The sequence below is a fragment of the Sphaeramia orbicularis genome, chromosome 22, assembly GCF_902148855.1.
Source record: "Sphaeramia orbicularis chromosome 22, fSphaOr1.1, whole genome shotgun sequence".
NCBI lineage: Eukaryota > Metazoa > Chordata > Actinopteri > Kurtiformes > Apogonidae > Sphaeramia > Sphaeramia orbicularis.
Window position 1 is genome coordinate 49,517,189 of NC_043978.1, and position 13,004 is coordinate 49,530,192.

Consider the following 13,004-nt stretch of genomic DNA (forward strand, 5'->3'; position numbering starts at 1 on the left):
TTTGCAAAAATTAAATTGTTTTTAATCATGTAATAGTTTGTTATACTATGTTATGTTAGATAAATAAATACATAAGTAAAAAATAAGTAATTTTAGACTACATTTAAGCGATATATTCCTACTATAATGCACGTTCTGTGTCCGTCTGGCATCCGTTCGTGTCCGATTGATGTTGCAGCACCGGAGGGCGTTTGTACGGCTTTTCCTCAGCCGACACAGGCCCGATCGCCGCCAAACTTGCCAAATGAATAGAAACATTACCTGACTATCTACTAGGCACAATTTTATGTCCATATTCACAAGTTGTGAGGTATGCTGGCCAATTTTAACAGGGTCCCAGCTCACCAAGAACGGGTCCCTGCTAACCTCGGAATGGCTCCCAGCTCACCACAGACCGGGTCCCAGCTCTTTCTTTCTTTATTTAGGATCCCCATTAGCTGTACCATAGCTACAGCTATTCTTTCTGGGGTCCTTAACCTCACCTTGGACCAAGTTCGAGCTCGCCACAGACCTTCACACGCCTGATCACCGGCAAACTCACCAAATGAACACAAACATTACCTGACTATCTACTAGACACAATTTTACGTCCGTATTCAAATGTTGTGAGGTATGCTGGGCGATTTTAGCCTCTCATGCTATCGTACAATGGCACCACGGGTACAATGCCGCTAGTGTATATAATGCACCTTTTTGGTGTCTGCTTCTCAGGTTCTCTTGGAAATGTCTTAGTGTGGACAGGCGAGTGAAGAAATCTTTCCATTCTCTGTTCGGTCCAGTTTTCGGACTGTGACTGTGTCCAGGCAGGTTGAAGCATAGTAACGCATGCGGTCACATGATGGGGTCAATCAAAATATGCCCTCTCAGATATTATTTCCTGCATTTTATTAGAACTTGATTTTTGTTAGGAAAAGTGTGTGGTGTTTTAATTATAATGAAATACATATTGAATCATTAAAAAATATTTTTTATTAGTAATTTTTTTGTTATTATCAAATACTAGAAATTTCAGGCGACCCACATGGGTTGCAACCCCAAGGTTGACTAACACTGCATTAGACTTATTATGTATAATATATAACAGGACTACTATTTTTGATAAGAAGTCGCGTGCCCTGTGCCATTGTACAATATTCACCCCCGTATTGTTTTTTTTACCCCTTAAGAATTATGTGCGTGCTCCAAACTGTTGGACATGCGCAACTACATTCTATTCAATGTAAAATCCTGTAGTAAAACCTGTCGTATTGAATTTAGCCCGTTTATTTATCATTTACTGTAGTAAATTTCACTTTTTTTGGATATTCATTACTACACAGTTAATGGGGGTAAAAATAATATGGGTGTGAAACCAGCACGCTGTGTGCTGTACCAAATTTACCCACATAGTGTGCATGCGCCCCCCCCACCCCCATGACACACCGCCATACCAAGAGATCAATTCCACAGGAAACACTGGTGGTATTTCATCAAATACGCAGTGCATTGTTTATTTTATAAGAAACCAATGTCAGATTGTCAGGGAGCTGCAGGAAAACCCTCAGCCTTCACAAATTCCCACATACCTTCACTTCCTTAGACACCAGTTATTAGGCGTACATATTTATTTCAGTGGTCTCTTTAGTTAATTAATCTGCAAAAGATGGATCCTATTTAGTTGATTAATACAGGATTTAGCATATATTTTCTGTACATGTATTTGTCACCATGTTCTTGTAATACTGTATTACTCTGGATTACTCTGCACACATCAACAGCATCACTGCATTTCCCAGCAGTAACTGGTTGAAAACATAAAAACTGACTCAACCTTTTCATCTCACCATGGCACATTTTATTTGCTCTCTCACAGACCTTAACAATCTAAAGCTTCATGAATAAAAGAGAAATTACCAAAACATTTTCTGGTGAACCACAACTAGAAATATTGGCTTTTCATTTATGAACAAGTCAAAACTCCAAGGCTGTGTTCATTGTATTATTTGCTCCATATTGTGCTTCATGATTTCTCATTTCATTCAGTGTGTGCAAGGAATGTTACAATTTAAGATGAGTGATGCCTGAGGGCAGGGGTGTAAGGTATCACTGACATGTTTCGATCTAAATAGCTTTAGTGTGTGAACAATGATACTAAATGAAGCTGTTGGCTTTATTTAACAAATGTGCATCATAAGCCAACAAGCCAAACATTAACTCATTATAATTACAGTGACCTTTAAAAAAAACAACAGGTCGATGTTATAATGATAGTTTTGAAGGTTAAAAGCACTTTATTTCACATGCCTTTCTCCTTAGCTACTGGAGAAAAATAATTATAACTCTTTGACACAGTTGGAAAATAAATATTTTTGTATTAGATAAAGGGTAGTTGTTGAACTGAACATCTAAGTAAAAGTAATAATGACCTAAAAAAAAAAAAAAATTAAAGATCTAGAGATATTCTTAAAAAAACAAGTGAAAAAGTAAGTAGAGCTTACGAATACCCCCGCCTGGTCAACACTTAGCCCCTCCTGTTCACAGATACATTGTCGACCCAGGGATTAATTATGAGTCTAAACTGTCAATCTTTTTAAAAACTTTTCAAAAATGTGTAAAAAAAAAAAGTGTAAAAAACAAAACAAAAAAAAGAAAAATTGCGAGAAAGCCACATGTAAAGATCTTGTGAAATTTGAAAAGAATCGTCTGACTCGTGTTCAAGAAATCCATTGAACAAGTTTTATAAGTTGAAATGTTCAAAAATGTGGATAAAAAAATCCAAAAACAGAAATTCAGCTATCAAACTGTGCATTACACCTCTCCTAGGAGTAAAGAACATAGGTGTCCAATTTGAAAAGAATTGGGTGAATAATGTCTAAGAAATGGAAGGAATAGAAGGATGTACAGAAGGACGCCAAGAATTTTATATAAAAATATATCTATAAAAATGTTGAGCTATAATTTTCTCTATGAATCATTCGAGGCAAGTTTCAGAGGTTTGAATATTTCTGCATTTTAAGGTGCAATGTGTTGCAAACTTCTGCATAGATGCAGTAAATCAGTTGCTGAGAGTCTGCAGCCTATATAAAAAAATTATGCTATGCTAACATTCATTGATTTCTCACCTAGACAATGTTGGAAGTGTTGGCTGACTCTTCTGTGTAGAGATATGGTGAAGGCTGAGACTCACAGCAGGTGATAAACAGTACACATACTATGTCCAAAGCACATTATGGATTTTGCACTTGCTAGGAATCATGAACTGGGAAAGATACCCACTAGTTGTAAAAATGTATTTAAAAAAATGAGATGCTTTAGAAACACAATAAATCAGAGAAAGTACGTCAGCTGTATTCACTCTGACCTACTGTCTGTGACCGTAAACACAAAGAGCTCAACTAAGCAAAAGTTGAATTAAAGTGGTGTTGATGACTTTTCCGGCCTGTTTGGGGCAGCCGTCACCAGAGGTGTAGTCCAGGGTATATGGAGTATACCCACGTATTTTTGAGTCAGCATTGGGTATACCCACTTCTAAATCCCCCTAATGTGCACCATTCAGTAGTATCCGAACCAAAATGCTCATTTTTTTCCTCTAGGATGGTGAAGCCATGACCTCCCAAGGACTGATGAGCCAATCAGAGGAAGAGAAGGGCAGGTTGTGCCAAGGAAAACATCACTAACTAGTGCCAGCCACCTCTGGAACCTGATTGGACACTTCAGGTACCATTGCCACCCCAGTTGATTGACAGGTCACTGCATGTCTCAGTGAAAGATGCATGATTATTTGAAGTGTGGATGAGAAAAGCAGAACAAACGTCTTTCAACTGAGTGACGCATATCAAGAGAACCTACTGTCATGGAATACATAATTCTGAGGTAAGTTTTAAGGTGGTTTAAGAATGAGTCACGGTTTTAAACTACTGGTTATATGACTGTACCTTTAGAGGAGAGGAGATTTTGTCTCCAGTAGTTTAACTATGTGAGTAGGCTAACGTTATGAAAGGCTAACGTTATGAAAGGCTAACTTTATCCTGTGTTTGCCTCCTGTTGAATACATTTACATTCATGCAGCTGCTTGTGTGACCAGTAAAACCTACAAACTGCTCTTGATCAAGTCATGATAATTTTATAATAGTGAGCAAATACTACTGACAGATTTTTGGGTAAACTAAATAGAGTAGTCTGACATGTCAGTGTTTCTAAAATGGCGTTTTTCTGGACTTTAAAAAAAAAAAAAAAAAAAAAAATGAAGCCAAAAATTGAGAGTATACCCACTTCTCCAGGAACCACTACACCACTGAGGTGTGACAGCCTCCTTCCCTCGTATAAAATCCTAGGCTTCACCACCCATTGAGCTGCAGTTTAAGCTCATGAAGCCACTTTATATAAACCTGCGTCCTATGATGAAACCAAAACTCAGAATGTAATTCTTAATGTTAATTTAGGAAGTGGCATCCCTTTCCTTAGAGATAACAGAACTACAGCTCTGCATATGATGCACTGTCTGCAGATGTTTTTATAATGGTTACTGGCTCACACAGCTGCTGCTCGGCAAAAATACAGCTGTTTATGTCACAGACTGTTGTAGTCCCTGTCCCTACATCTGAACCCCCTTTCTAAATATGCCGAGTTGAGATTTACCTGACAGGACTGACTGATGAAAAAGTAGTCATGTGCAGTGAGATAAGATATACTTTATTGATCCCCCAAGGGGGAAATTCAAAAAGCCTTTGCATCCACTGCCAAAACCCAGGGACGAACCAGGGACCTTTAGATCTTCAGTCTAACACTCTCCCAACTAAGCTATTCCGGCTCATACAATACTGTAGAAAATTGAGGATGTAATATAAGACCCATTGTGATTTGATGACAGGTGAATTTTGCATAAAGTAGGTAGAGCCCAGATAAAATAATAACAACTAATGACAGCACTAAGGTGAAAGACCTTAACCATTATATGTGAGTGTGGACCAGAGTTCATATCCCCATAACGAAAAAGGCCAGACCAGACCAAATAATCAAAGACTCTAATTAATTATTATTATTATTATTTTTTTATTTAAGCTTTATTTAACCAGGAAACATCCTTATATATATATATATATATATATATATATATATATATATATATATATATATATATATATATATATATATCATACATTAACTATTAAAGTTATTAAATGAGTTACAATCATGGATGGCTCATCAGTCCTTCTATCAGTAATACTGAGTCTATTTTTGTGTGTACATTTACTACATTTACAGATACAACAAAGGGGTTTTCTTTCTCATACACCATATTTTTTAACTAATGTAAATAATTTTGTTTGTGATAAACAATTTAGCTTTTTAATGTTAGTAAAAAAAACATTTTATATATCTATTGTCACTTCTGTTGGTTTATGTTCAGACTCAACTGTGTACAATATAACAACCTTCTCCTTTGAATAAAACTGTATTTAAGGAGACACTTTTTATTAACATTCAGAGACACTCCTGGTTCGAGTACTGTTAATTCTAATAAATGTCGTCACATCAGAAAAGCACAAAAAGACGAAGGCCATTGATATTGATAGCAGGAGATAATCTGAGGAGCTATCTCCAGATATCCTAGTAGACAGTGCCAACGGCCACTCATTCATTTTGTTCAGAGTTTAATTTAGCTTTGTGGACCAGAATTAGATCCAGATTAGGACCTAATTATATTCCCAGCTGGAGTGATAACTGTGATGAGGACGGACTATAAAATGGAAGATATGGAAGAAGAGCTGCAGAGGGATCAGAAATGCTGAACAATGTGGAGCTTTTGCTTTGTTTCACATTCAGCTCTGAATGACTATTTGACTATGGTCCTGTCTGTGTATGTCTCTTACCTTACTCAGCATACCTTTTTCTCAGTGAGAGACTGATTCCACCCACATGCACCACTGAATGACACAGGAAATCATTTCTGCCTGTGGCCATCAGACTGTTTGACTCCACCATACAACCACATCATTGTAATTAAACATAACTGTATTTTTCACACTTACTATGTATATTTCTTTAATTATCAAATTGATTATATATTGTCTAATACATATTGTACAAATTGCTGTTTTAATTTTGTGTCTTTATTTATTTATTGTCTTCTGTTGTCCTGATAATTTTGTTCCTGCTACTTTTTTATTATACTTGAATGGAGCGAGTGCAACACCCAATAATTTCCCACTGGGATTAATAAAGTATTCTGATACTAATTACTTCAGTCTGACATGGACAGCCATTTCAAATACTCCTTCATGTTTAAGTTACAGCGCACTCACACAAGTTTCTTTTTTTTTTATTTTAATTTATCTAGAAGTACTGACCAGGCTTTTATTGTGCATCTGTGTTCCTCACTTTTATCTACAGAAATTACTTGTTTACTGTTATAATGGCTGTGAAGGTTTTAATTTTTTGCCTGTAGTGCACCTTATTAAAATAATTAAAGTAAAGATCACCTTTATGATCCCCATGGGAAAATGAATTTTCTACATTTACCACATCCTAGTACATTAGGAGGAGGATCCAAACAAGTACCTTTGTCAACAGTTCTCAGAGAGAATTAACCTTTCTGACCAGAGCCCCCATGTGTTAGTGCACTTTATAAAAATGACTACATATTAAAATTTAATGGGCCAAGCATTTGATTAGATGGAGAAGTAATTTGTTGTAACACCTCAGTTTTTTTGGTTTTTATAATGAAAAACAGAGCATTTGCTAAAGCATATTATGTTTCTGCCTTTTGCTTAATTAGAAGTAATAAAAAAATGCTGTGATACAATATATGGCAATTCTTTTTTATGGTCTTAACCCTAAATCGGGCAAGTGACAAATTTTGGTAATTATACATATACATACTGTACATTACAAGACAGTCACAGCAACAGTTCCAGTGAGGACAGTGAGTCAACAATCTCAGGTCCAATGTGGTCTACAGGATCTGTAAGGTCCACCTCTGCATGAACAGTGAGGGTACCTGCTTTGTTAGGTACAAGGCCGGCTTGTGTAATAGGCCATATAGGTGGTTGCCTAGGGTGCCAACCGCTATAGGGGGCACCACTGGTAGGCAAAAAAATAAAATTAAATAAATAAATAACAACAGTAATAATAATTATAGTAAATAAAGAAATACTAGTACTGATAATGTGATAATTTCTCATTAACTGTCTTAAAAACAAAGAAATGAAAAAACAAAACAACCCCACCTGTGATTTCTCAGGTGAGCTCTCCCTGACCCAGTGACAGAGACAGAGCGGAGCTGAATGACAGTGTCAGACAGGTGTTGAACTAAGCATCCAGGTAAAGGAATAGAATTTATCACCATGAAAAGCCCTTCCAATCTCTTAGCTGTACAGTTTAGAAGCAGAGACAAGAGAAGGCTGAAAAATAATTCAATTATAGAGGTACGTAACCTTTTAGAATGTTAAAAAATGTTTGATTTTACTAGCAACAGCTAGCTGAATTGAAATGAAGCAAAGTTGGCTCATAATGGCAAATTCATATCTCACCTAGGGCACCAAAATGGCTAGAACCAGCCCTGACCCTAACCCTGGGTTCAAATCCCAGACAAGCCCAAACTGTTGCTTTGAAATGTATTTCAACCCCAAAACAGTGCAATTCATACAACTTTCTTCAGAAGAACCCTTTTAGCTTTTAATGTTGTGTCAGTCACTTACCTCAGGAACATAAAACCCTGACCCTAACCCTCTTGGAAGACCTATCCAAAAGGAATGCATATGCAGGCCACTTGTTTCTGCCCAGTTTCAAACCAGGGACCTTTCATGTGTGTAACCACTACACAACAGGAACTGTAGCACAGCTCATGAGCCCACAAGCTTCGCACTAAAATCAAAACTGTGCAATGAGCAACGCACATAGGTTACAGTTTCTGAGGGCTGTGTGCTCTAGACTTACCCACCATTTTGTGATGATGCCATTTTTCTCAAATGTGCAGTCCTGATCACAAACTAGCGTGTGACAAAAAAAATTTGACTCCTTGTCAGGGAATTGAACCCGGCCCTCTGGTGTGACAGGGGGAGATACTGGCCACTATATTAACGAGGTCAGGCATAAGTGCAACTTGCCCCCCCGCCCATCTTTCTTGTGGCACAAACTGTGTGAACCAGGCCACAGTAGCCCATGACATTCATTCAGTCTGTATGCCGCTGAAAACAGCTTTGGGGAAACATGAAGAGGACGTTCGTTGGTCTAGGGGTATGATTCTCGCTTAGGGTGCGAGAGGTCCCAGGTTCAAATCCCGGACAAGCCCATTCTGTTGCTTTCAAATGTATTTCAGCCCCAAAACAGTGCAATTCATAGAGCTTTCTACAGAAGCACCCCTTGAGCTTTTAAAGTTGTCTCAGTCACTTACCCCAGGCACTTAAAACAGTCAGTGTGAGTGGCTGTTTCCAGGTTGTTTAACAGTCTGGGCTCTGAATCCATCGATCCAACTTTGAGTCTTGGCAGAAGTTTCACAAGCCATGTGGCAGAGCAAGCCATCCTCAATCAATACCCATTGCAGACAAACTCTTTTGGTGAAGTTGGGAATCCAAGAAGAAAATATAGATGTGTTTGTAAAGTACTCATAAAGGTATTTAGTTTTCTTTGTCAACATTCAAGGCTTAACCTCTACAGTTATGGCTTCTGGGCTCACCTGGCTGTGGAGTGTTGCATTATTTTTAGGTCTCTGCAACACTGATTGAGCACCAAAGATGGCAAGGCATTGAACAAGCACATTACAACAGCAGCAGGAAGCAGCCAGAAACAGGAAAAGGCATCATTGTTCTGTACACAGAGGGAGTCTCTGAGAAACCCCAAAGGATTTTCAACTAACACAATGTCCCGGTATATTACAAATCCACCAACACCCTGAGACAGGCTCCGGTACACCCCAAGGACAAACTGCCAAGAGATAAGATATAACACAACAATGTCATCCAGGAGATGTCAAGCAAACCCTCCACAAACACTACTGATCTAAACCTTGGATTCACTCTAGCACTTGTTCTTCCTGTTGGCTGGATGCTGTTAAACGAGTAGAACTGACACTTTATCCACCAGATGATGAAACTCTGGGGCTCGCAGGACTTCTTGTTAGGCTCACTAATAGCAGCAATTCAATGTGCTCAATTCAAAGCACCTCTTGGGAGAGCTACCCAAAAGAAATGCATATGTTGGGTACCTGTTTCTGCCTGGTTTCAAACCGGGGACCTTTCGTGTGTGAGACGAATGTGATAACCACTACACTACAGAAACTGTAGCACAACTCATCAGCCCACAAGCTTTGCACTAAAATCAAAACAGTGCAAATAACACACATAGGTTAAAGTTTCTGGGGATTGTGTGGTCCTGGTTACCTCCGCCAAGGAGGTTATGTTTTTGCCAGGGTTTGTTTGTTTGTTTGTTTGTCTGTCCGTTAGTGTGCAACATAACTCAAAAAGTTATGGACAGATTTTGATGAAATTTTCAGGGTTTGTTGGAAATGGGATAAGGAAGAAATGATTAAATTTTGGTGGTGATCGGGAGTGGGGGGGCCCACGGGGGGGGGCAGACCAGAAAATTTCATCAAAATCTGTCCATAACTTTTTGAGTTATGTTGCACACTAATGGACAGACAAACAGACAGAGAGACAAACAAACCCTGGCAAAAACATAACCTCCTTGGTGTGGGGGGGCCCACGGGGGGGGCCACTGATCAGCCTTGGCGGAGGTCTGCGCTCTCTGAGTGCTTCTAGTTGGGAGCTGTCACTCTCTCTCACCCTGGACGTGGTCTATCATCAAAAGAGCCTGTGGTGTTGTGGCGTTCAACCAGGTTTCTGATTATGGGTTGGGAACAGCCCAGACGCCTGGCTGTATCACTGTAGCTCAAACCAGCCTCCACCATACCCAGTGCCCGGAGACACTGTTCACGTGATAGACGTGGCATGATGCCATTCACTGGACTAACAATGGTGGCCTTTTTTGGGGCCTTTATATAGGCCTTCAAAATCAATCCTCAAATTGTGCAGATACCCACTGAGTATTGCTCAATGTTTATTTGGGCCACTTTTGCAAAGAGACCAACCCATGTGCAGTGAACCGTGACAACATGACAAATCATCATTATCTCAACTACCTGAGCACTAAGTCATCAATAAATCCACAATGAATAATTACAACCCCCTTACAAGTAAATAAGTAAGTAAAGCTTTATTTATATAGCACTTTTTAGAACAACATGTTACAAAGTGCTTCACATAAAGGAGAAAGTAGAAATATGCATACATTTCTACCTCAGAGTTTCTATTGACTGTCAGTATACATACAGGGTGCCTGAGATCTCTTCCCTTCTAACACAGGTTCACCATGTACACATGGTCAAACATGTGGTCACCTGCATGAGCTACTGCTGAACTCCAGTGAGCAAAGTGAATTAGTTCGCCTTAAAGTTCTATATCTACTACAGAAGGGCTTTGAAAATGAGTGGAGAGCTCGACCAAGAAACCAAAAACTGAGAAACCTACGGCTAAGGCAGGTTCTGAAAAGTCAGCTGAACGGCATAAATAAGATCCAGGCCATTAACACCTATGCCCTGCCAGTAATCAGATACACCACTGACATAATATCCTGGCCACTGGAAGGGATGCAAGTCACTGATATCAAGACAAGGACACTCCTTACCATGCATGGAGGGTTTCACCCCAAGTCCAACATCCTGAGGCTGTACACAAAGCAAAGGGAGGGGAGACGAGGACTAATGAGCATCAGCTACTATCCAGGAGGAAACAACAAGCCTCCAGGAACATATCAAGAAGATGCCCCCCAGTGACCTCTGCTGAGTGAAGGCCTCAGGCAACAAGAGCCCAGTAAGAAGGAGGAGCTCGACAGACTGGAAGGGCAACCCCCTGCATAGCGTGGACCAGCAGCAAATCAACGGAAGTGACTGAAATGGAGAAAACATACCAGTGGCTGGAAAAGGCTGGACTGAAAGACAGCACAGAGGCACTACTCATGAGTTCACAAGAACAGGCCCTTAACACCAGAGCAATAGAGGCCGAGATCTACCATACCAGACAAGACCCCAAGTTCAGGCTGTGTAGAGAAGCCCCTGAGGCAGGGTGTAAGATGCTGGCAAGCAAGGCATACATGGTACAGCATAACCAGGTAGAGGGCATAGTGTACAGGAACATCTGTACCGAGTATGGACTGGAGGTCCCAGGGTCCAGATGGGAGACACCCCTGAAGGTGACAGAGAACAAACAGGCCAAGATCCTGTGGGACTTCCAGATCCAGACCAACAAGATGGTGACGACCAATCAGCCTGACATAGTGGTGGTGGATAAACATCAGAAGTCAGTGGTAGTGATAGATGCAGTGTTGTATAGACACGAAGTACTAATACTTCACTACTGTATTCAAGTATGCTTTAGAATTTGTACTTTACTGAGTATTTTTTATTCTGTTTACTTTCACTTTTACTTCACTACATTTCCTGACTCAATTGCATACTTCTACTCTGAAACATTTTTAATGCACAGTATTGTTACTCGTTACAAAAATAAATTAAAGAAAATTCGGTGTTTTCACTGCTGAGATTACTGATGACTGAAAGCCAGGAAGCTGATTTGTCATTGGGCCATACTGTGCAAGTCCGAATGATGGTCCACACTCAACCTGTCGGTAATCGGTTGATGTGAGCAGCAGTCTAATAAACGGCAGCACACCATGTGCAAGGGTGGCAGCAAAGGAGGAAAGGAGGATGGGGAGAGAGGGAGAAAAGAGAGGTCACGAGGAACAAACATGAGGGAGGGAGAGTTGAATGAAGCTATGGCAAAAAACGGGTTGTCAATGGTTTAGACTTTGGATTCCTGGTTTACGAAGTGTAATGTAGGCTCCATGTTTTGAGGTACCACATAAGCTTCATAGTTTTCTTTTTTTAATTCTGACATTTCTAATACCAGCAGTAGCCTACTCCTGTTTAGGGTTTTGTAACCTTGTTTTTGAAGTGTGTGATGTAGGCATCATTTTCAATATTTTGAATGCTTGTCTTTAACTTTAGTATGTTTTAAAATCCTGGATAAACTTTATAATATTCCAAATTCTGACTCCCTTTGGTTGTTATTAACATTTATTTGTACTTTTGCTTTCATTACTTGAGTACATTTAATTGTAGATTACTTGATATACTTAAGTACAGTAAATACTAGATACTTAAAGACTTTAATTTGAGTAGCATTTCAGTTGGTGACTTGAGCTTCTATCAAAGTAAGCAAGAATCTGGCAATATGATACAAATCACAATACTAGGATCACGATACGATATATCACGATACTGTTAAAAAGGCAATTTTTTGTTTCTTTCTTTTTTTTTTTAAATGATTATTTCCTTGATGAATTGAATTACATCAGAAATATGCACAAATAGTAAGCATTTTTGTTCGATCAGAACAGGATCTAATGCTATATCACAAAATTTTCTTGTGTTAAAACTCAAATTATGTTTTACAGACATTACAGTTTAAGATCCTGTTCAAATGTTCATATTCTATTAGTTCAGAACTAACATCATAACATTATTTTTGTGCAATCCTAACAAAGGAACTAACATTATTTTAAAAAGAGTGCTAAATAATAATAAATTAAATATAAACAAAAAAAAACAAAAACAAATATGAAACTTCCACAATATCTGCATTTGAATAAATACCTAAAAATATCGATACAGTATTTTTTAATATCGATATAGTATTGTGAAATTAAATATCATGATATACTGCAGAACTGATATTTTCTTACAGCCCCAGTACATGTACTTCTACTCAAGTGGGACTTTCCAGTACTTTATACAACAGTGGACATATGTAGCTATGATAGCAACATCAGGAAGAAGGAACATGAGGAGCTTGAGTACCACCAAAATACCACCAAAATACCAAGGACTGAAGGAGGAGGTAGAGAAAATGTGGGGTGTGAAGGCAACAGTGGTACCAGTAGTGATCGGGGGACTGGGGGCAGTGACCTCC

The 13,004-nt window shown here is 38.9% G+C and overlaps 1 protein-coding gene and 2 non-coding genes across 3 annotated transcripts in view; all 3 read right to left on the reverse strand.

Moving 5' to 3' along the window:
- rragd (ras-related GTP binding D) overlaps positions 1–13,004 on the reverse strand; it is a 122,134-nt gene that overhangs the window by 55,157 nt on the left and 53,973 nt on the right. The window lies entirely within an intron of this gene.
- trnaf-gaa (transfer RNA phenylalanine (anticodon GAA)) lies at positions 4,717–4,789 on the reverse strand. Its single transcript has one exon. It is a non-coding gene; the product is annotated as a tRNA-Phe (tRNA).
- On the reverse strand, positions 9,186–9,258 carry trnav-cac (transfer RNA valine (anticodon CAC)). The gene has a single exon. It is a non-coding gene; the product is annotated as a tRNA-Val (tRNA).